The 23,418-nt window shown below is 44.3% G+C and overlaps 1 protein-coding gene across 1 annotated transcript in view; it reads right to left on the bottom strand.

Moving 5' to 3' along the window:
- Positions 1 to 23,418, bottom strand: part of ELFN1 (extracellular leucine rich repeat and fibronectin type III domain containing 1) — an 802,098-nt gene that overhangs the window by 127,326 nt on the left and 651,354 nt on the right. Inside the window, exon 4 of the mRNA XM_086940611.1 lies at positions 19,294 to 19,396. The gene's annotated coding sequence lies outside the window, so the exon portion shown is untranslated. The remainder of the gene's footprint in view (positions 1 to 19,293; positions 19,397 to 23,418) is intronic.

The raw sequence follows: 23,418 nt of genomic DNA, 5'->3' as shown, positions 1-23,418 counted from the left end.
TTTTTGCAATTTTCACCCCGAGTGGGCTGGGTATGCTCAGATGTGAGTCCCAGGCTCTCCACATCACTGAAGTCAAGCTATCCAGGCTGAAGAAGGCTGATAGCCAGAAACCGGTCCTTGGATGCTTGATTCCGGTCTAGGAAAGACATGGTTTGGTAGTTCGGGGTGGACTGTTCCCATGAGGCACAGGGTCAAGGCTGATTTGCATATAGCCAGTGTCTGACCTAGGGTGGTGTGGAGTGCAAAAAAACGATGGATTTAGGCCCAGATCTTTGTACTGGGGTGAATGTAAGACATTGTTCTGCATTCTGTCCATCAACTGTGTTTTTTGCAATTTTCACCCCGAGTGGGCTGGGTATGCTCAGACGTGAGTCCCAGGCTCTCCACATCACTGGAGTCAAGCTATCCAGGCTGAAGAAGGCTGATAGCCAGAAACCGGTCCTTGGATGCTTGATTCTGGTCTAGGAAAGACATGGCTTGGTAGTTCAGGCTGGACTGTTCCCATGAGGCACAGGGTCAAGGCTGATTTGCATATAACCGTGTCTGACCTAGGGTGGTTGTGGAGTGCAAAAAAACGATGGATTTAGGCACAGATCTTTGTACTGGGGTGAATGTAAGACATTGTTCTGCATTCTGTCCATCAACTGTGTTTTTTGCAATTTTCACCCCGAGTGGGCTGGGTATGCTCAGACGTGAGTCCCAGGCTCTCCACATCGCTGGAGTCAAGCTATCCAGGTTGAAGAAGGCTGATAGCCAGAAACCAGTCTGGATGCTTGATTCCGGTCTAGGAATGTTCTGCATTCTGTCCATCAACTGTGTTTTTTGCGACTGAAGAAAAGTGGCAGAAGATGAAGCAGTCTGTCTGGCCAGCAGGCAGGCACTGTGCACGGAGGGATGTGGAACATGTGCCGCCTCCTGAAACAAGATGGTTGCAATACTGGAGTAGATTTAAAGGAAATAAAAAGTTTTCCAAACAGTCCAGTAACTCTGAAAGGTTTAAAAACATAAGGAAGAGTCAGTGAAATGAAAATTCATGAGTGGAGGGGTGGAAGACTGAATACTGTGGTAGGCGATTCGTTTTCTCCTTAATTGCAGTGTTGTATTGACCTCATGTCCAGCCAATGACCTCACTGTTAACTTCGCGTCCTTAAGCAGACCAGCCCTGAAATGGCAGTACTCGTTGCAGGCAAGGATGGCAAGTCTATGTGTCTGCTCGTCGTTTGTTTGCACGCTGCCCCATGAGTTAAAGAGCACTTATCTAAAAGGACAGCTTTGCTCAAGTCCCTCGTTGTCTTTTCACCATGTCACGAGGCCGACACTGAGTCCCAGTTCTGGTGACACCTACTAGTTGATTCAGGAAGAATGTGAAAGCATTTCTTCGCCGCTCTGGCAGTGATCATGCTAAAGTTCACGCACTTCAATATTTATTTACCATTAGTGACGGCAATGTGTATTCACACTACACTTTTGAAAATAGAAATTCTACAGCTGCCAAGCCCGAATGGAAATGCTTTTACACACGCTGCTTTTTAAAACTATAAATGCCGCTGAGGAGCTCGTACCTTGTGTAGGAGGGGTGTAGGGAGTCAGGGAGGGTCGGGCAGACCTGGGAATGGAGGACGAACAACGAAGCGCTGACACTTGATTAAGAAAGGCTCCGTTTGTGCTGTGAGGGTGGGGAGGGCTGGTAATGCGAAGCAGGAGGGGAAAGCTAAATTATAGTGCCGAAGCGGAGGTCAGCATTCACCGTCGTTCTCTTCGGTCCCTACCGTATTGATGTGGACTACGGACTCCCAACGTCTATTAAAACAAGCATGTGTAACAGAGAAAAACGAAATGAGTCGAATACTGGTGTGGGTTAGTAATATGCCCAGTAGCCGAAACTAATGTAAACAGTCAACAAAACGATCTGTTCGGGTATATCAGAATGCTAATAGCGAGTTTGTTAAACACACAGTTGAATTACAGGTGGTGCTCACGCTCACACAAGCAGACTGAGACGAGGCTGGTAGCATGCTGTGATAAAACGCAATGGACGAACCATGGCGTGTGATGTATGGACCGTGGGTGTAGTTAAATACGGAACTTGTGTGCATAGCTTCAAAGATTTAAAAGGTACAGACGTGATTTGTGCTCAAAAAGCGTGTTCAATAAACACGAGTGAGTGAAAACAAAAACAAGCTCTAAGTTGGTGTGTGCTGGGACGGGCATTGTCAGAACTGGTTGCCTCGGGGAAAAATACAAGTTCTCCCTGTAAATAAAGAAAGAGGAGGTGAGAAAGGAGGGTCCGGCTGGGAGCTGGGAAAGAGGCTGAAAGGGAGGGGAGAATGCATGGAGCGCATTCCAATGAAGTCTGGTGCGAGGCGTGGGGAGCAGGCATATGGTGGTGGATCCCTTTGAAGCACGGCCTCGCGGCCGTGAAAGAAGTAAACAGCAGGGATGTTAATAGGGGGGAGGAGAAGTCGCGCTGGGGTGAATGCCTGAGGCCAAGCTGCCCGTGGGAGGGAGGCTGATGGCTGTGATAGAAGCGCGTTCACGAGCATGTGCACTTCTACAAATCCGCATTGTGAACTCAGCTTTTTGGTTTGACTGCAATAGGTCTCTCTGCGAGACCTAAAAACGGCCACCCAGGGGTCCAAAAACGGCCCACACCCTGGCAGCCCACTGGGGAAACGCCCGGTCAATGCCCGGTACGACCACTACAGCCCTGGTCAGAGGGTGAAGAGAAGGCAAGGAAGGTGGATAAAGGGGTGTTAACAACATTGCCTGCAGGATAATAATGATGTATGAAAACTGGCTAAGCACACAGAAACAAACAGGCAGGCACAAGGCTGGAGCAAGATGAGAAGGGCGCTGCTGTTTGCATAACCTTAATGCATACAAGTCCATGAGCCCCTGAGAATATTGGTGCCCTGGGCCTGGGCCCAGCTCGCCCATGCTAAAGGCTGGCCCTGCTCCCCACCCCCAATTCAATTCTTCGCGCACAAAACCGGCAGTTGCTAAATTATGCGGGGGCAGTCTTTATAACTGCAGAAACAGCTTCCTTCTGTCTTATTAACTCTCCGGCTAGTATTTATGTTAATGAAATAAAAAAATATACGAGGTTTCCAGACTTTTCAACTTCCTACGGCCTGATTTGCATAATGGACTGGCACTTCTGCTGTTCTGCTGCGTCTAAAAAAGAGGCGGGTTTCCTTTCCCCGCCACTTGGGCTAATGGAAAGGATCTGTTGGGTCGGCTGATAATGTCAGCTTTTTTTTGCTGACGCAGCGCTTCCTGCCAAGTGCTGAACGCGGAATGCGAAAATTAGGCCCCGTGCCAATATTGTCGAATAGAAATTGGTTAAAAGTTACGGATCGATAACCTTCAAGTAACAGTGTTTTACAGCTTGATTCTGGTCACCGCTAATGATAACAAATTTCATTCCATTGTAGCAATGATAATATTTGACTTTTTTTTTTATGCGGAGCCTATTATAGGGTTTACGGGAGTTCATGCACCGGTGGCTATTAAGGCAGTTGGCGTGGAGCTCAGGGTCCCTGACTGGGAAATGAATGAAGCGCTTGAAGCAAAACTGGGCCCAGTCAGCCACCGTAGAGTTTTGCCTCTTGGGCAACCGGGACTGAAAATCTGAAAGAAATCAATGTTAAAATGTGTTCCGCTGACAGTCTCCAGTAAGTACTGGTTGGTCAGGTGTACATTTGTGATGAACGAGGGTTCTCAACCGCGCGTGGTTCAATAAAATACATTAAAAAATGTATTTGTAAATTGACAAATGCGCTTGAGTGAAAGTGAAGTACATAAACTGCTTCTGGTGCCAGTGCTTAACTTGTAAAAAAAAAAAAAAGTGCTGGGGCTCTCGTCAGGAGGCCACTGCAGCTTGCACCACACATTGCCCCTGTCGTGCTGCCAGGGATAGTAACAACACAACTGCTAACCATCACAACCTACAAGCGTGCCAGTTCGAAATATTTAAGGCCCCCAAAGCTAAATGAATGGCTTGGGCAACAGGTAAAAGTCATTTTTAAAGTATATAGAATTGATAATTACCTGTTGTTGCTGTCATCTCCAAATAAGCCAGATAGTGCCACCTTGTGGCAGACTGTCACAAGTGCCGGTGTTGGCAATAAGTGCTGGTGCAGAGCACCGGAAACCAACGGCTCAAATTAAGCACTGGGTACTGTTACTGAGAGAGTAGCCACTGAATTGTTAAAAGATTTTGTATCACACATTACATTTGCACCAGACTCAAGTTGGAGTGCGTAGGGCATTATGTAAAATGCCAGGGCATAAATGTGCTAAGGAAAATGCTAGCCATCAGCCCTACTGCAAAGATTTTATAAGCCCAAGAAAAAATTACATTTTTTTCTTATGGGTGGTCTCTCTCACAACACTCCTGGCCTGATGTACAAAGCATTTTATTAGGCCGTTTGCGACCGGTAAAATACGTTTTGACATGTACAAAAGGCAAAATGTGATTTAGTAACTTCTTATAAAATCGCATTTTGCTTTTGCTATTCAGCATTAGGAAGGGGCGTATTTAGGCTGCCGTGTCTTAATACCGAATACCATTGGTATGTATAAATGTTTTGCGACCAGAATGCGGTTGCAAAACATTCATAATTTACCAACTCCATAGAGGAGGTGGTAAACCATTCGCAAACGGGCTTTCCCTTTTTGAATGTGGGTGAAAACATTTTTTAAGAGCAGGCAGTGGTCCAATGGGCTACTGCCTGCTCTTAAAAAGTGAGAAGAAAACTTTGCATTTTTATTTTTGTAATGCAGCCCGTTTTCCTTTAAGGAAAATGGGCTATATTACGAACAATAAAACACTGTTTTATTTAAAAAGCAATCACAAACATGGTGGTCTGCTGATCCGAGCAGGCCACCATCCCTGTGATTTTACCCATTCCCAATGTGTCACAAATTAGGACCTGCCTCATGAATATTGATGAGGTAGGTCCATTTGCGACCTATTAGGAATTGCAAAAAGTGTCTGAGACACTGTTGTACATAGCTGTTTGCAATTTCCTAATTGCGGATCACAAAAATTCACAATTAGGAAATCACAAACTGACTTTTTTGCACATCTGGCCCTACGGGTCGGATGTACAACTGTTTTTAGCGGTCGCAAACAGGAAATGGGGCCGTTTGTGACCGCTAAATATGATTGTAGCATGTACACAACCTATTTTGCAAGTTGGTAACATGTTACCGATTCTTACAATAGGTTTTGCGAGTCGATTTTAGGAAGGGGCATGCCAAAGGCGTCCCTTCCTATTAGCGTGTCGTAGGGGGATGTAAGATTGTTTTGCGACCACAAATGCAGTTGCAAAACCATTGCAGTTACCACCAATTTCAGATTAGTGGTAAGCCAGTCACATACGGGAAGTGGTCCCTAGGGGACCCCTTTCCTTTTGTGATTGGCAGCAAAATTATTTTTTCAAGAGCAGGAGATGGTCCCAGGGACCACTGCCTGCTCTTAAAAAATGAAACTGAAACATTTCATTTTATTTTTCAACATGCATCCTTAACGGAAAACGGGCAGCAATAAAAAAAAATGATGCTTTATTAAAAGCAAACACAGACATGGTGCTCTGCTGTCCCCAGCAGGCCACTATCCCTGTGTTATTGCCCATTCCCCATGGGTCGCAAATTGCGACCTGCCTCATAAATATTGACGAGGAAGGTCATTTGTGACCCCATTGGGAAAACCTATATATGTCTAAGACACATTAGTACATTTCCTTTTGCGACTCGCATTTTGCGAGACGCTAAAATTCACAAGTTGCAAGTTGCAAAAGGAAATGGTCATACATATGGCCCTTAGGCCCTATCAGAGTTTTTTTAGTTAGATTATATGGCACTCTCTTGTGATGTCTTGTAGTTTCTGTAAGTCAGCTGCCTACGGTAACATTTGTGTTGCATGGCCCCTGTTGGCCCGGCAGTGCACCGGCAACGAACATCAAGGCTGGTACATATAGCACAAGCAGCACTAGTCTAGAAGAAAGAAAATAGAGGAAAGATGATTGTGGTGAGATGAGGCAAGTAACTTGGAGGCAAGTGCAAGGGTCTTCTCTATGGAGAGCAGTTACCTAATGCCATTTGGCTGATGAGTGAGTCAATGGAACAAAGGGCACTCTAAGGTTTTAGGGAAGAGGTGGACTGAGACCTTGTTGGTAGTTGTATTGGATTGTATGATCTATTCATAGAGCGCACTGTGACGAGACTGGTATCCTGGCACTAGAGTCGCTAAAGTCATGGTAAGTAGCAGAAGCAGAAAAAAGAATAGGGGAAGAGGGGGTTAGCTGAGGAGAAGCAGTCAGATTTATTCTTATTAGCAGTGGAAGAACAACTGGAGACTTGGAGTAGGAGCTGGAGAGAAAGGAAAGATTGCAGACAGAAGAAACCTATATCAAAGTTTTGGGTGACAGAGCAAGACGTTTGGAGAAAAGATGGTTAGAGGGGGGACATTATGGGCTGGCCAATTGAAGGATCATGTCCATAGAGGAGAGGAGTTGAGGGCAGAAGAGTCAAGCTGGGTCAAGTAAGTGAAACTCTCCACCAAAGGATGCTCTTGGTCGGTACTCGCCGTCTTGCCGATGGCCATTTAGGCTTCATGGCGCTCCAGCAGAGGATGGATTCATGTCCCGGTGAAGCCAGACGAATCAAGAGCACTGGGACTAGATCACTGTTACCCAAACTGCTGTTCTATCTGGGACAGTACCAGTCAACATATGAGAAATCGGAGGAGCTTGATCTGGCAAAGTATGGTGGCGGGGGATCATTGGCTAATTTGAATAATAAATGCACCACAGAATTGATAGCTAATGGTGGTAAATACCGTAAACAAAAAGGCTCTGGCTCTAATTCTCTACATTATGTTAATTTCTATAGAGGGTTTTGAAAAATTAGTTGTCGCTTGCCACACGGACATTTCCTAAAAATAAAATAAAAAAACAAGCCAAATCTTAAGTTATTTTATCCATTTCAGCCTCATTGAGTTGTAAATTTAGGAATTCAAGGAAAAACTTGCTATCAAGGAAACAGGAAGTCCTCAGATAACTTTTTTGTGACACCTTCTGCTCCATTCAAGCCATAATTCATGCACACGTGTTCCGGCGAGCAGATGCAATTTGTGGTATCAGATATGGTGACTGCAGTCTGTCCAGGGTGAGAGTCAACTCAACCAGTGACACTCGTATTCTATATCCGGCTAAGTGCCAGAGATTTGTGCGAGAACAGTGTCAATGCAAGAGGCAATAATCCCTTCTTCAGCCCAAAGTGATCATCTCTGCCCCAAGACACCGCGCGTTGCAGACCAGGGTGCTGGGGGTTATTACTGGTGTATTGAAAACTCATCCGTTAGCGCTTTTGCAACTGGCTTCCGCTCTGACTTGATATAGCGGAGCCTGTTTAGGAGATGCATTGCCCTCCCAGCATGCTGACTCTGCCATTTTCCTTCTATTTTTATCTTTTGCCTGGGAGAGATTTAATCTTTATCTCTGCTTTGATTTATTCTTTCATTCTGTGATACAGAACTGGGGGGTCAGGGATGGCAAATGCAGAATAAACTTGAAGGCAACTCATCCAATTTTTTTTCACTTTAGTTTTTTAAAATTTGTTTTGAGGTTCTAGTTATGGACCAGGCGGGACACGTCTGGAGCCCGGTGTGATTGTAATTGAATACCTGCTTTAATCAGGCATTTGTAAGGCTATTAGGGGCTGTAAGGAGGTGATGTGATCTAGGGGCTAAACTGTCATCTTTAGGTCATAGGCTTGTGCTTCAGCCCTCCCGCTCTCTCTTAGAATTGCGCTCCTTGGGCGTGCTCGTGCCCTGTGCTTCTTTGCCCAAGCCTCAGTGCTTAATTTGTAAAAATAGAAGCGCCAGGACCCTCCTCAGGAGGCCACGTCCGCTTGCACCGCCCATTGCTGCTGTCAGCACAGCCAATTACAGTACCAACACAACCAACTACTACCCATCACACTCCTACAAGTGTGACAATTCTGACTGTTCCAGGCCCCCAAAGCTATAAGAATGAATTTGGTGGCAGGTATTAGTCATTTTTATTGTGCATTGAATTAATAAACAATTATTGTTAAGCTTGTCTCTAAATGAAACAAGGAGCCCCAGACTGTGATAAGTGCCGTTGTAGACCATGAAATGCCTGTGGTGGTCACCGGAAATCCCATCTCAAATTAAACCCTTGCATGCTCCTTAGTGCTGCCGTCAGCTAACGACCGACGGAGCCCCGCCCACCCTTTAGAACGCCCGCACAGCGGCGGAAAAACCGCCGCGGTTAAGGTGTTAAGCAGTGCCAACCCTTACACTCAATACCACCGACCTCCACCACCCATCCTCACTGTTGTACCTTCTAATAACCCAAGACTTCTTGGGGGCAGGAAGTTGAGAATTCTCAAGCTGCAAGGTTGTGGGTGGGGGCTCCATGCCGAACACTAAAGGCGGCGCACGGCATGGCTTGTGGTAATTCCTTTTTCAGCTGTGCCGCAACACCACCTCAAAGCTGCATTGTACAGGAGGATATTCCTTCCAGAAATCAGCAAAAAAGAAACAGCAGCTATCTGTCTCTCATCCACTAAGTGTGGTTGCTGCTACAAATCACCCAGAGCTCTAGCTTCTTCAACTCATTAGCCAATGATATTTCATCTACAGAGATGTCAGTCGTACTGGATGAAGAACAGAAATCATCTTTGCAAAACATGTCTCCTTCATCAGTGGCTGAAGAATCATCAGAGTCTGTAATATTCATTTACAACTTGGAGGGGACGTAGAGACAGTTATGCCAATAGGAGGAGAGGCCACAGCGAAACGAGTAGTTGCAACCTCTCAATGTGTAACAAAATTCGATAGCACTGATGCCCCATGATCTTCTAGTCTGTTAAATGATGAACATTTCCCTCAACCTGACATCAACCTAAATTTTGATCATATCATGTCTACACATCCTGAGCTACATCATATTTTAAATCTGACTTACACTAAAACTGATTCTAATAACTTTTGCCAAGAACTGCTAACTCCTTTTTTGGGTATGTTTAATTCCACACTATGTATTACACTTTCATGCTTCATGTTTGCAACCACATTTAGGGCCAGATGTAGGTCGCCCAATACTGGTCGGTAACGGACGAAATTACCGAATTTCAGCAGTTACCGACCGGTATTAGGCTACTGAGATGTAGGTGGCCTAAATTGTAAATTCGGTAATTTACCGATTCGGTGTTTTAAGGAATCGGTAAATTACCGATTCCTTAAAATATCGAATCGGTAAATTACCGAATTTGCAATGTAGGGAGCACTCAAATGAGTGCTTTTCCCATGTTAGGATTCGTTATTTACCACCAACTATAAGTTGGTGGTAAATAACGAACACCTTTGAAAATGCAAATCTGTGCATTTTCTACTGTGCCATGTGGCAGACATACATGCTCTTAGGGCATGTATGTGTGCCACATCTGCACACAAGCACGATTCAGAGGTGCAACACGGTGTCAAAGTGACACCCTGGCAGCCTTGAATGTTTCCCCCATTTTACCGAACCGGTCCATAGGAATGAATGACAATTACCGAATCAGTAAATACCGATTATGTAAATACCAAATCTTACTGATTCAGTAATGTTTACCGATGTTATTGCTACATAGCATTTACCGATTCTAAAATACCGAATCGGTAAAATTCTTTATTTTATAATCGGTAAATGTACTTTACCTACATCTGGCCCAATGTCTTTTGTGTAAAAAAGCGAGCCACCAAGGATTTCAGTCATTTGTTCTATGGGTGATGGTAGGAACCATGTATTATTAGGAATAAAATATCATCTTACAATGATATTGCACTGAACCTCAAAGCTCTGCGACCCCATAAGGAAAATTGTTCTTTTGTCTTGTTCCTCTTTAGGGTGACAGAAGTCCTTCGTGACTTGCGATATCCTTATAATGTATGGTAGAGGGTACTTTATCCCATACTTATTTTTCCTAACCTCTAGTTGGACTCCTCCTCCTCATTAATCATATCAGCTGGAATGATATTTAGTCGAATGTAACTCAAAGGTTACTGATGACTTCAGAAGAGTGGCCATGTAGAACCCATTCCAAAATAAAAGATTATGTACCAAGTTTGAGACTTTAGTAGCTTTCCCTCAACCACAAAAAAGGCCCTGAATTACAGGGAAACTCCCAGTTTACAAATAAACAATATATACATCTGAATCCCTAATAGATATATTCTTCCTCTAAGTCCAACCTCCTGCATAGCGCTTTAATGCCTTGACTAGTCTAATGCGCTCTAAAAAAATGCAACAAATACAACTTGTTCAATGAATCGCGTAGCACAGAAAAATCGAAGTCACCCTCAGAACTGCGAACCAGTGTAAAAAACATCTTAATATTAAACGAATCTATTATGCCACTTATCTTATCTGGCCAAACCTTTTTTCCGGGTTCCTAATAAACTTGAATGGCCCTGTCACTGTAAAGCTCATAGATATTTTGTTGTGGGTGGCTCTGATTGACACCTACCTAGTGCATGTACAGTGGTAACTAATCTCAAATTTTCTGGTATCAATATCTTTGCCTCTACACCCCATAATTTCTTCTTCCGATTCCGGCCTTCACCCAGAATTGCTCGTCTCCAAAAATACCATATAAGAGCAGGGGCAGCTCCTCCGCTAAGGCGGAGGAGCGTCGCCTCACTGCTCTTTGAGCAGAAAAAATAAAATTATAATAACGTAGTTCTTATGATTTTATTTTTTGCAGGTTCGGGGCAGGGTTAGGGCGGGCGGGGCTGGAGGCACACGGGGAGGAGTGATTTGCACACGCCAAGTGTGTTGTGATTAGTCTGAGCGCTGAGGATCGGAGCTTAGACGGCGACAAGGAGCCTGTGCATGTTCCCCACCAGTCTGTGCATTACAGCCTGGTGGGAAATATGCAAAGTGCACACGGCTGTTTGGCCGGCCCAAGATGGCTGGCCAAGCAGTCATGCGCACTTAGTGTGCACAAACCACTCCTCCTCCCTGAACCATCAGCCAAGCCCGCCTCAACCCAGCCAGCAGTAACAAAATTTAGAATGATAATAACTTTGGGGCGCATTAAGATGGGGGGGCGGACCTGAGTCCGCCGCCATCGTTGCGGTGGTTGGGACCGCCCGCCAGTCATTCGGCGGTCCCACCACTGAAATTACCATGCTCCCACCAGTATGGGGGATGCATCCTGGGGATTTAACATTGCAAACGATGCTGCTGGCTGCAGCACCTTTCGCAATGTTAAAATGCCATGCAGTGCATTTCCCTGCACTTCGTGTCAGGCACCAATGCACTGCCTGCCACGCAGTGCAGGGAAATGCAGGGGGGTACCATGGGTGCCCCCCCAGTGCAGCAACACCTCCCCCCAAGACAAGGGGGGCCCACAACGGGCCCCCAAACTCAATCCTCGCCAGTCTTTCCATGGCGGTTTCCCCACCAGGGAAAGGCTGGCTGAGGCCAGCATTGTGATCTGGCGGACGGTGCCTGCTAGGAATCGCCACCATTCACCTCCATCGGTCCGCTCCACCAGGCGATCGTAACGATTGCCTGTGGCGGAAGCGTGGCAGGCGGTCTTTGCACCAGCTGCGCTTGCGGAGCGATTCCCCCCGCCATCGTAATGTGCCAGGGGGACATTGCCGGTGACGGGCCTTCCGCCATCGGAATGAACCCCTTTGTTATTATCATTCTATTGTTCCCTTTTTCACTGCTCTAAGAGCAGTGGGGTGACGCTCCTCCACCTAAGCGGAGGAGCCGGCCCTGGACATATCTAATAAGCAAGCGGTATGCAGTATTTTTTAGATATTAACTTGTTTATCCATACACCATATTTTTTTGGGTTGTGCTAGTAACTGGTATATTTTTTACAGGCACTGGTGCTTGTGCAGGAAGCAAGAGTCGCGGGCGTCTCACAACTCTGCTGCCATTGAAGAGAGAAGGGGGAAGGCTCTTCTCTGATAAAGTTTAGAGACCATATCACTGGGCGGTAGCTGGGGATGGTTGTGTCTAATGCCCACTCACTTAGGCTCACTTCTAATATGGTGAGGAAGTTTCATAAATGAAAGACTAGGGGCCAGATGTAGGTAATCACATATTACCGATTCCTAAATACCGAATTTTACCTATTCGGTATTTAGGAATCGGTAAATGTGATGTAGCTAATGATTCAGTAAAGTTTACCGTATCGGTAACATTCGGTATTTACCGATTCGGTTTTTACCGAATCGGTAAATCCCATTCATTCCTTTGGGCCTGGAGGCCCATAGGAATGAATGGGAATTACCGAATCGGTAAATACCGATTCGGTAAAATGGGGAACACATTCAAGGGTGGCAGGGTGTCACATTGACACCCTGTTGCACCCCTGAATAGTGAATGGGTGCACATGTGGCACACATACATGCCCTAAGGGCATGTATGTCTGCCACATGGCACTGAAATAAAAGCAAAAAAATGCTTATTAAAAGGTATTCAGAATTTACCACCAACTTATAGTTAGTGTTTAATAACGAATCCTTAAATGTAAAAAGCACTCACTTGAGTGCTCCCTACATTACGGATTCGGTAATTTACCGAATCGGTATTTCAAGAATTCGGTAATTTACCGATTCCTTAAATTACCGATTCAGTAAATTACCGAATCCTGAAATGTGGCCCCTACATCTCAAATGCCGAATACCGGTCGGTAACGGCCGAAATTCAGTAATTTCGGCCGTTACCGACCGGTATTGGGCCACCTACATCTGGCTCCTATTCTTTTTATACACCATTGATTTCTGTTTTTCATAGATGCATCAACCATCCGTTCCTTAATTCAGATTTATGAGTTGTATAAAAGTTTTATGTGGAGTTGAAGCGTATCCCATAAAATGGTGCCTGGACATACTGCAACTAACTAAGTGTGAATAAATAAAAACTCATCTATTTTTAAAATTAATTCTGTCACTAGTTCCATACAAAGAGAGCCAGTGAAGGCCAACAGCCAGGATACTGGTGGATTTATGTTCAAATAAAGAAGTAATACATAGGTAGCAGTTTCAGCTCACTCTTAAGCAAAGCACTCCAATTTGTTTTTAATAGCCTCCAGTGAAGATGGAAATAAAAGGCACGAGCTCACTATTGTTTGATAATGTTTTACTACTGATGAAACAGTAAGCTGGATCCACAGATTATTCGCCCATATACATGTTTAGAGGGCTTCAGACATCTGCAATCATTGACTAATCCGGTTATTTGCACTGCAGTATTACATTTTATCAAATCAGCAATGGGCATTAGGAAACGATATGAAGTACAGTAACTAAGGGGAAATGAGGAAATTAATTTGATTTCTTTTAAGTTAAATAGGAACTAAACTCGATGGTTATTACTTCATCTATATACAATCATGTTTTTAGCTTTTATGGGAATTTTTATCTTTTTATAATATTTTTTAAGGACACAGGATTTCATTTTAAACTTGTATTGTGTATTTTAAATTTGAATTGTTTGTTTGTTGAAACTTTTATGGCTGTGTGCCGAATAAAGTTAATTTGATTGATTGGACCCCCATAAAAAGTGGAAAATGAAAGTGGGCTGTGCATCTGTACGCAGATGACGTCATGATTCAAGAGAATGCTGGCTCTATGTAACACAAGGAACAGAGATAAAAGGCAACTCCGAGGGTATTGTAGAACGCATCCTCCCTTGTACCTATGTTCTAAGCAGGGCTGTCTTAACAGCATTATAGGCCCCTGGGCAAATCAGTGCACTGGGCCTGCCTACACAACCACTCACAGGAATAAAAATACAGAAAATTAGTGTTAGATTCTGGTCTTCGCAGGGGCCCTATGCTCGTGGGGCTCCAGGCAACTTCCCAGTGTCCCCATGTGTTAAGACGGCACTGCGGTTCTAAGTGCAGGTACTGGTAGCATTGTACTCCACAAAAAGACCTGGGGCCAGATGTAGGTCACCAAATACCGGTCGGTAACGGCCGATTTCGGCCGTTACCGACCGCTATTTGGTGATGGAGATGTAGGGGGCTTTAAATTTACCGATTCGGTATATTTACAGAATCGGTAAATGTACCGATTCTGTAAATTACCGAATCGGTAAATTTACTGAATCTCAAATTTGTGATGTAGGTGGTACTGAAAACAGTGCCACCGGCCCTTAAGAATTCGTTATTTACCATGACATACTATGTCATGGTAAATAACGAATTCCTGTGTACATGCACATCTGTGCATGTACACCTGTGCCATATGGCACACATACATGCCCTGAGGGCATGTATGTGTGCCACATGGCACACAATCCAGAATCAGGGGTGCAACAGGGTGTCAAAGTGATACCCTGTCCCCCTTGCAAGTTCGGTAATTTTACAGAATCGGTATTTACCGATTCGGTAATTGACATTGTTTCCTATGGGCCTCAAGGCCCATAGGAATCAATGGCAATTACAGAATCGGTAAATACCGATTCATTAATTACCGAATCATACCGATTCGGTAATTAATTACCTACATCCCGATTGCCAGTTCTTAAATACCGAATCGGTATGATTCGGTATTTAAGAATCGGTAATCTGGGATTACCTACATCGGGCCCCTGGTCCTAAACATTATAGGCAATATTTTCTAACATCAACTGTCTAATCACGTGTGTGGATTTACTTAAATCTAACACTGACTATATTTCTATCGACAGAGTGTGCCTTCTTAATATCTTCTAGAACCCACAATGTGTCTATATGTGCCTGCTTAACGCAATGTACTAAGTGTCCATAGTGGTAGCATTGTCTCTTCGCGAATCGAGCAAAGGTACATCGTTTGCTGGGATGCTGCTGCCAATTTTGCTATCCTTCCCGGAGCAGGAACTGAGCATGCTCGGTGATGTCTGCATCCAGAACCTAGACCATGGTGTCATAGTCACACCTTATAAGACTGCCCAGGAGATCACGACGATGAGTCTGTAAATTGCTCTTATACATCTGCCTTATCAGTTTCCCTTCCACTACTTTCACCCTCCATCTTTTTCCTCCTTCTGCATATAATTCTAAATGTTTAAGTAAAGGTGTTTCTGATGTATGGCCCTTATGGCTTTCTCCGGCTGGAATGTTTATACTGGGATTAGGACTGGAGGACTCAGATGTTTTTGGAGGCTATTACCAGGATATGCGGCACATATGTAAGGCGTCTATGGGCTTCTGTGTTGCTATCTACGAGGTGTAATAAATGAGAACTGGTTTGGAACTGATGCTAATTTCCTGTCTTGGAAAAAAAAATAACAAAAAATCATTAAAAAAAGAAAAAATCTGCTTCTGGGCAGCAAAATACTACCAAGCTCGAATAATAAGAAAACCACAATTTATTATTCAAAGGGCAGAAATGGCGTTTACTCAATCACTAATGATTTTAAGTCAAGCCTTGGATGTTAATTATGGTCCTAAAGCATTTAATAGCTTGTCAAATATCCACAGGCCGTCAACTAAATTTAAATACCGCGGGTCGGCTTCAGCGAGAGCGAGGAATGATTGGTGACAGTTTTGGTCAGGAGCGTGGCACTTCGGGGGTGGGGGGGGGGACGTTTGCATGAATGATCCCTCTGTCAAGGGTTCCCTGTGGGATTCATTCAACGAGGCGTTGAGTAGAGCAAAGAAGTTCCGGATGGAGGGTGGGCAGCGCATTCGCTTGGGAACTTGTGGGAGAGATGATGTTGAGGTCTCTCAGTTCTGTAGCAGAAATCTTGTTGAAGGAGAGCTCTGGTGGCCTGGGAAGCCGACGAAGAAGTGGGTTGAGGCTGGTTGTACAATTGTACAATGTGGGCATTTCCACTGATGTTCTCTATTGCTGGTCGCGTGGCCGGGCGCCTGACTTTGAGTCGCAAGACATTCAAGCTTTGCATGCGGCTTCCGGGACTATCAATGGTGTACTATAACCACTTCCATAAACGTTAACGGTGATAATAGATTCTGCTCTTTTTATTCGATATCTATTGCTGGATTTTAGCCCTTTAGAATGTAAGACATTTGTGAATACCAGATGGAAACGCCATTGAGTTCTGATACACACACACATATCGAAAGATAAATATTTATTTATTTAATAATATAGCTATTGGGCTGTTTACAACTTGTGGAATATGGAGAGTTAGACGGTGTTCAATGGAATCCCTCTCTCCCCACTAAGTGTTAAATAGGTGTGCTCAAATTCTTTGTTATGCGAGCAGAATCTTGAGTAAATTCTGATTATTTGGGCTACGTGCATGTTGTATAATATCCTGTTTTCCTGTTTTCCAGTGCCTCATGCTGATCAGCAATTGCCCTTCACAGGAGGTTTGGGGCCATATGTATCAACAAACCCTTTTGCGATTCCTAAATAGCGATTTTAAAGGAATCGCTATTTAGGAATCGCAAAATGGTATGTATGAAGAAATTCGCGTATTTTTAGCGATTCCTTAATCTTCCTTATTTGCGAATTTGCATTTTGCGAATTCGCAATTAAGGAATAATTTCCAATGCATTCCTATGGGCCAGGAGGCCCATAGGAATGATTGCGAAATAATTCTCAAATTGCGAATTCGCAATTTGAGAATTATTTCAAGGGTGCAGGCGTGTCTCAAAGACACCCTGCTGCACCCCTGAAATGTACATGAGTGTGCATATGGCGCACATACATGCCCTATGGGCATGTGTGTGCATCACATGCCACCTTCAAAAAGGCCAAATTGTGCATTTTTTGAAGAATTCGCAAGTTACCATCAACTACAAGTTGGTGGTAATTTACGAATTCTTAACCATAATTCGCAGCCCAAAAATGCTACATACATAGCATTTAAGGAATTGCAAATTTGCGATTCCTTAAATGCTATGGCAAAATAAGGAATCGCAAATCTTTGCTATTTCTTATTTTGCGAATATTTCATACATCCCAAATCATGCATAAAGGCCGTTTGCGATTCGCAAAGGCCGAAAATTCTGCGAATTTTGGCCTTTGCGATTCGAAAAAGGCTTAATACATATGTCCCTTGGTGAGAGCAGAAATGTCACATGAGAACTGTGAAACCAGATTGGTGACGCGCAAGCAATGTCCACCGCCGAACGTACAGGGACCAGATGGACAACGCTTTGAGCTGGGATCTCAGCAGCCTTTTGTACGCGAGCTGTGCCTATCATGCTAAAAATGCATGCCGGGGATATAAAAATCTACCCTAATTCCTAATTCTCCTACCCTTAGTTTTGAAGAACATGACACAGAGCAATGATTGGCTGGTGTAATTTTGCCAGGAAGATGGCGACACATAGTTACGTCTACAAGTACAACAAATCATTCCTGGTTTGCATATGAATTGTGACTACACTCAGAGAACGTTAAGATGCCTGGCAACGTGGCATTTGCAAACCAATAACAACCTTTTGATATGAAATGTGCCACTGACATGCCCCAATTCCACACCACCCTCACGAATGGCATAGACACTAGGAAACGTGTTAAACTAAGGCTGAGCACGTCCAGGTCCCTCTTGAAGTCAACTACAAAAGCAGCTGAATATTGTTCCTTTAATTAAGCAGAATTTCACATTTCAATGTTGGCAAATAAATAAATTGAGATGGAGGGAGATGGAGATAATTTGCAGAACCTCAGTGATCACACAGCATTGTTAAGCAGGCTAGCCAGGCTCAGTATCCAGGCCTTCTTGACTTCCAGCTGACACCTTAACTAAGAGGCCATAGCTTCCTTGTGGAGAGGGTGCCTGTGTCACAATGCAATACTCAGTGATGTGCCTTTCCAGGGTGAACACGTGGTGGGAGAAGTGACATATAGGGTTGGCACACCTATACCAGCATCGCATCTGACTATACAAGGGTCCTGTCACTCGGTGAGGTTAGCGACTTCCATGCCAGCTCTGCCATCGGCACTTGGCATGCAAATTCTAATGGTTGTCAGAGCAAGTCAAATTGGTCGTGTTATCTCAGAAAAAATTCCAATACACCAAGGGCGTAAAAATATATTTGGAGACTCGATCCAGATAGACCGGTTAGGCATTACGCCCGTACTTCGTAAGATTGACCAGGACATACTTTCAAAGACGACTCAAGTTTCCAAAAATATTTTTACGCCCTGAGGAAGCCCCAGGCCAGATGGCCATGTAAAGGGGCAAAATACGTGTTGGCTGTCAGTCACTTCTTTGCTCACCTCCTCAGAATGAGTGACAACACCTTATGTAAACAACTATCACTATGAATCAGGCTTATTGGAATTTTTTCTGAGATAACATGACCAATTTGACTTGCCCTGACAACCACCTTGAAACTCGTATATGTTTAGGGGGTTAGGGGTTTCCCGCGGTCAAGGACAAGTATCGCAACAAGACTTGCTCAATTGCTAACGGCCAGTAAAGGATCGGGACCTATAACCCCTCCTCTCACAGAAATGCAAATTCTAATGATTGCCGGGGCCACTTAATGTGGTCCTTAGTTGCATTTGGAAGACACAATGTAATCTGTACCCATCAACCACGCTTTGCCTGCTAACTTCCCACGACCACAGAGACCAGAATTTCATAACTGTTGCATCATTATAAAATGTCCACTTAGCTACACAATTTGGTGCTTACTATAAATTTGTTTATAACTCATGCAGGGCAGGCTCTTATCTGTTGCTCCACTTCTTACTGGACTGGGCTACCTACCAAGGCACTTTTTTGACTTTGTTGTGATCAAGGCGTTCAGTTTCACTTTGTGATTGCCTTACCCGAGAGCAGAGGACGGCCCGGGACCAGGGTTCGATTCCCGGCGCGGCAGGTTTCTGGACCAGGGTCAGCGGACTCGACAATTCTCTCGCCTCGGTGCCCACTCTGATCAGCGATCACACTCGGCAACTCTGGGCATTAGCTTGCCTCATCTTCACTAACGGCCCCACCAGACCGCCGGGGATGCCTGGTCTCACCCTGGAGATACCCATTAAGGGACCATCTCTCAGGGAAGCCAGGAAGGGTTTCGCAGCGGTCGAAGCGCCTTGGGACCCTCTGGGTAAGTAGTGCGCTATATAAATGCCTATACATTACATACATTACATTACATTACATTACATTATTTGTGGCCATTTGTAGAGAGAACGTATCGCTTTTTGTTAGCACAAATAAATTACTTTTCTCTGTCTTTTTGTCAAGCACAGTTTTAGATGTTTGCACATGGTTCCAGCCCCTTTAACAATTGAGCTTTACTTTAAAAGTAAAGAGATTGTTGTATTACAAGACATCACATACATACCAAGTTGTTGTTGCTAGCACTGGAGTGTCAGCTCCTTCTTTTGTTCAGTTGTATAGTTCTGAAATTGTTCCCCGACGACTGGGAACGTGTATCCAGACATCACCTGTTGGAATGAAAGAACAAGTGTTTGTCCATGGGCCTTCTCAATGTATCTTTAGTAATATGTTTTTCTTTTACTGTTCCACTCTTTATTGTGCTCTCTCGATTCTCACATGAACATTTTCTCAAATGGAGAAGCCTCAGGATCTACACAGATATGACTGCCTGTAGGTCTACACGTCAAAGTTAAGTGCTTGTTTTAGCTTTGCGTTAAGTCCTGTTTAAAAGGAAAAGATTATTGACTTGGCAAAATGGAAACTAGCTGAGTAGCTAAGAGCCTGTCACCCCCATGTAAGCAGATTTCATAAATGTTTAGACACTCCTTTTTAAATTGACTTCAGTGGTTTCCCGCCAATAATCTAAGTGGAAGCCAAGCTAGCAATGCACATAGTTTTCCCGCCAATTCAAGATCTCACCAACGCTTAAGACCTAACAGTCCGGCTCTAAACTGCTAAAGATAGAACATTTGCAAAGACCCCAAATTGCATCCTGCATTTTCATTACTTTGACAGCAATTTTCCTGTCTACATTTGCTATCTCTGAACTCTGCTCAATCCAGGTGCAGCTCCTTAACTCAGATACTGTTCCTGGTGGCGTTAAGCAAGTGAGGCCAGCAAAGGTGGTAGATGGTCTCATTGCCCTTTCCTCTAATCGCTAGACTAGTATAATTGTGCCAGGGGAGGTGGATGAACAATTGTTACTTACCTGTAAACAGGTGGTTCTCCCTTCACACGACGTGCAGTAGAAAATCTGAGGGCTTGAGCTTCAGAGGAGAAGGTTCTAGAGGGTGCTGATGCCTGATTGGCTGTAATTTGGACTAACATAATGACACTAATGTGTTACAAGTAGTTTTTTTCTCTTTACCATGCATTCCTATGTAGGAATAGTTTTTTGAGATTTCTATTATGTTTCCTATTCTTTATCATGTATTATATGTACATATATATATTATATATATTATTATATTTAGCATTAGTGCTATTTTATTTACCATGGGACTCCCACTTCGACGACGGGGAATATTCAAGCATGTGAATCTATGAAAGACACCCTAATACTGGAGAAGTCCTTATAAAGGCAAGGGCGGATGAATTACTTTCACTGAGGCACATGCAGATGACTGCTGAAAGGGCCTTGTGATCTGATTATTCTCTTGCCCTTGAACCTTCAGCCCAATCCCACGCATCCGCAGAACCACCTACGGGGGTAGGTCCTTCTCCCACCTCGCCGCTAAGATCTGGAACTCCCTCCCTCTCCTACTACGACAGACTAAAGACCCGCTGTCCTTCAGGAGACTACTCAAGACCTGGCTTTTCGACCAATAGCTGCTGCGACCCCCTCCCCCAGCACCTTGAGACCCTCGCGGGTATGTAGTGCGCTCTATAAATTCGATGATTGATTGATTGATTGAATCTTCACACTGATGGGTATTGTCTACAGGCGCTCTCTATTACTTTGATTAAGAGAAAAGGTCCCCCCTTTAAACCCTTCATCCATATGCACCACACTTATCACCGTATAAATGGTGTTTTATCCATCTTGCTGTATACACAATAACTCAATGATAAGACCCACCTCTGTGTTCAGCACCATAACATTACGCATTGGCCCATGCTACTGGGCTCGCTACTCATCCCGTCTTAGATAGTTTGTGGTATCTTATCTAGGTGATGGCAGCCATCTTGATTATTCCCTCGCATTCACCAAATAAAACACACTTTAGCTTGTTGTTCTTACCTTATTCTGTTTCAGTGAGCAGAGACAGCATTTACATAACTGTATTTCCTTACAAATCTTTCCTACAACCATCCAAAACCAGAATATAGTAATAAAAAAAAAAAATCTTGAAGCCAGAAAGATAAACCAGGAAAGTGGGTGGACAATACCCTCTCCGATCCAAGGCTTGCAGACTTTAAGGGGAAGGGCTAGAGATGTAAACTGTGCTATATACCTACTTTACCAATCCCAAAAAGTGAGTCAATGTCGTTGTCCTCTACCTTAAAATAATTATTTGTAAAAAAAAATCAAAAAGGTAGGTGGAAGTGCAATTTATTTCCCACTGGGTAAATATGTGTAAGATATAAATCCAGCTACAACAGTGGACCCTATACTGGAGGTAGAGGTGATGACAATTATTCCAGCACATGCCAGATTTTCCTTTTCTTCTTGGCTGGACCTGTGGCAAACTATGGGTGCAAAGATCATAGTAGATGTTTATATCGGGTAATTAGGCAAGCTTCTGGAAACTTGTATCTTATTGCCCCTGGAGTAGGCAAAGGCTTCCTCCAGAATGGTGTAACTCTTCATTTTCGTGAAAAAAGGGTACAAAATAGTTCTGCAGGGTGAGTAACTGATGCACAAATCAGTGCATCTCGCCTAGGTTTGAAAAATATATATAAATCATTTTATACTTTTTCAAATGTTCATCCTCTCTTTTGAAGGTTCAGAAATGGCTTTCATAATTTTAATAAAAAGCATTAGGATAGGTATGAAACATTTTTCCCAACTTTTTAGTTGCTGAAGATTTTTGTAACATTTAGCAAACAATCCACACTTAAAAAAAAAACACTTTTCATGATCTTCCTGTCTTAGTGCAGCCCAAACGCATGGGGTGACCCAGTTGCAAAAAAGAAAAGTCAAGGCCAGAACCCAGCCCGAGGGTTTGGTCTTAACCTTAAAATACGTTTTATAACTCTAGCAGGACTTGGAGAGTCGGCTTTGGATTGGCGCCAGAGCTGCTGACGTCGCACGTTGGCCACGCGCCAGCTGCAGCGTTAGCAGCATTTCTCTCAGCTCGTGGTCACTATTCCTCACTGTCATGGAGATAGCGGCTGCTGGAAGGGAGGACATGTGATGTGCTGGTTAATACACTGCGGTGGGTTTCAGAGATTGTACAATCAGCCCGCTGTCCCGGCCCTGACGCGCGGCGTGTGGCTGGGTATCCATCGCTTTTCCAATCAGGATTCCAAGAGGTGAACGCAATTTCCACTCAGGCCCCCATTAATGTGTCCCCGATTTCTTGTCACCTGAAATAGGATTACACATAGTGCGGTATGCCACGGTCCAATCAGTGGCGGTTCCTTCACAAAGGCGGAGGAGCGTCGCCCCACTGCTTTTAGGCAGTGTCACTAAAGGAAAAACTAAAATTATAACTCTAAGTTATTATCATTTTATTATTCCTTGTTGCGGCAGCTTTGCGGGTCGGAAGGGATGGGCTGCTCAGCTCTGGGAGGGTGGGTTGCATTTTCTATAGTGCGCATGAATGTTTGGCCGACCTTCGGGGGCCGGCCAAACATTCATGCGCACTTAACATGTTCTCCACCCAGGCTGCATTACAGCCTGGGTGCAGAACATGCTTAGACCCCCATTCCCTGGCTGAGAGCCAAACTACGAAGCTTAGATCAATAACAACCCTGCATTGCAGCACTGTGATTGGCTCAGGGGAGCCTGGGTGCTTACCAATTACAATACTGCATTGCAGCGTTGTGATTTGCTATGGGGAGACTGGGTGCTTCCTTGGGGCTCTGTTCCGGAGACGACGATGGACACAGCGGCGAGACGCGGCGAGGAGGTACGTTTTTTTATTCTTGACCCCCTGTCCTGGCCCCCCACCCCGATCTGTGCCAACCGACGCTGCACAACACGTATTCTTGAATTCGTGGAGTGCGAAATGCGAATTACCACTTATAGTTCTGGCCACAAATTCATCTGCTATAGTCATACTCTTGGAAATGGTGACTGTGTGCAGAACTCAGTGCGATACAAGTCCATCCTTCTTTTTGGCGTAGCTCAATGACCTCCTTCTCCATGAATTCTCTCACACAGCCACCCTCCAACTGTGCCTCCCATCTCTTCATAGCCCCTCTCTCCCATACATTTCATTTTTGTTTATAGCCATACTCCGAGTTCACACACACCCAGTTCTGTGATCTGCATGGTACACATTTGTTGCAGTAGGCACATTAAGCCTCTAAGCTACTTTATGATGAGTGAAAACTACCAAAACTCTGATCTCTCTCCAGCAGG

This window comes from Lissotriton vulgaris, chromosome 10 (genome assembly GCF_964263255.1).
Source record: "Lissotriton vulgaris chromosome 10, aLisVul1.2, whole genome shotgun sequence".
In the NCBI taxonomy this organism is placed as follows: Eukaryota; Metazoa; Chordata; class Amphibia; order Caudata; family Salamandridae; genus Lissotriton; species Lissotriton vulgaris.
The sequence above is the reverse complement of the archived record's forward strand: the minus strand, read 5'-3'. Positions and strand labels throughout refer to the sequence as shown.